The sequence below is a fragment of the Lathyrus oleraceus genome, chromosome 1 (genome assembly GCF_024323335.1).
Source record: "Lathyrus oleraceus cultivar Zhongwan6 chromosome 1, CAAS_Psat_ZW6_1.0, whole genome shotgun sequence".
Taxonomy (NCBI): domain Eukaryota; kingdom Viridiplantae; phylum Streptophyta; class Magnoliopsida; order Fabales; family Fabaceae; genus Lathyrus; species Lathyrus oleraceus.
In genome coordinates, this window is record NC_066579.1 from 268,692,364 (window position 1) to 268,694,421 (window position 2,058).

The window sequence follows — 2,058 nt, forward strand, 5'->3', positions numbered from 1 at the left end:
AATGATCTTCCAACAGCTTGGAGATCCTCAAAAGACCATCCCATTGACAACATTTTGGGAGACATTTCAAAGGGAGTAATGACCCGGTCTAAGATAAGTAACTTTTGTTCTCACTTCGCGTTTGTTTCACAAGTAGAACCTAAAAATGCCAAAGAGGCCTTGATTGATGAATTTTGGCTAATGGCCATGCAAGAAGAGCTTAATCAATTTAAAAGAAATGACGTTTGGGAACTTGTCCCTCGTCCGCGAGATCATCATATCATAGGCACTAAGTGGGTTTTTAGAAACAAACTTGATGAAAACGGAGTGATTACTAGGAACAAGGCACGCTTAGTAGCACAAGGATATAACCAAGAGGAGGGCATAGACTATGAGGAAACTTATGCTCCAGTTGCTCGCCTCGAAGCTATACGTCTTTTGCTTGCCTATGCGTGTTCTAAGGATTTTAAGCTTTACCAAATGGACGTAAAGAGTGCCTTTCTAAATGGTGTCATAAATGAAGAAGTATATGTTTCACAACCTCCCGGTTTTGAAAATGCTGAAAATCCAGATCATGTTTACAAATTAAAAAGAGCTTTGTATGGTCTTAAACAAGCCCCTCGGGTTTGGTATGAAAGGCTTAGCAAATTTCTAATTGATCATGGATATTCAAGAGGTAAAGTGGACAATACTCTCTTTATTAAACACAAAGGGAAGCACATTCTTTTAGTTCAAGTTTATGTCGACGATATCATATTTGGTTCAACTAACATACACTTGGTCGAAGAATTTTCTAAGGTTATGCAGGGTGAATTTGAGATGAGTCTAATGGGGGAGCTGAACTACTTCCTAGGACTGCAAATAAAGCAACTTGATGAGGGTACAGCAGTATGTCAAACAAAATACTGCAGAGAACTACTCAAGCGCTTTGGAATGAATGACTCAAAATCGATTGACACCCCAATGCCTACCAACGGAAATCTAGACAAGGATGAGCATGGTAAGTGTGTAGATGTCAAAAGGTTCAGAGGTATGATCGGATCTCTCTTGTATCTTTCTGCTTCTAGGCCTGACATCATGTTTAGTGTTTGTATGTGTGCACGCTATCAATCAAATCCTAAGGAATCGCACCTTAAAGCGGTAAAGCGCATATTTAGATACCTTCACGGAGCACCTAAATATGGGCTTTGGTATTCCAAAGGAAGTGATTGTAGCTTAGTAGGGTACTCCGATTCTGATTTTGCTGGCTGCAAATCAGATAGGAAAAGCACAAGTGGCACATGTCATCTGTTTTCAAACTCCTTGGTCAGTTGGCATAGCAAAAAGCAGGTTTCTGTGGCTTTGTCAACTGCAGAGGCAGAATACGTTGCAGCCGGTAGTTGTTGCGCTCAGATTTTATGGCTGAAGCAGCAACTACAAGACTTCAACATTCAACTCAAACGTATTCCTATCAAATGTGACAACACTAGTGCCATAAACCTTACTAAAAACCCTGTTTTACACTCACGCACTAAACACATAGAGATTAGACATCATTTCCTTCGTGATCATGTTGAAAAAGAAGACGTTGTCTTTGAGCACGTTGATTCCAAAAATCAGCTCGCTGATATTTTCACTAAACCATTGGCAACAGAACCTTTCTTCAACATTCGTCGCGAATTGGGAATCTTAGATCTTTCTCAATTGATGTCATAAGCATGTTATCTCTTAATTATATTATGCCTCACCATGGTTGATAAGAGCTGTTTTAGATGTCAATTATACATCACAAGAGTTCTCCAACAGAGGTAATATCAATCCTTTCTACAATTTTCCTATTGCTAAGTGATTGTGTATGTTGCATCAAATGTTCTTACTATAGTTGATACAAAATTTGACTACTTATACTCCTGTCCATATTGTGTGCACACTAAAATTTGACTTCTGAATCTCTGTTGAGCATAATCATCATGACAGTGCATAATGCATATACATACTGCATTAAAATTCATTAAAAACTGGTTCAGCATCAGTATGCATCGACACAAACGAAGCCTGCATCGATCCATATATTCAAAAAAAATTCAATTTTTTAAAAAC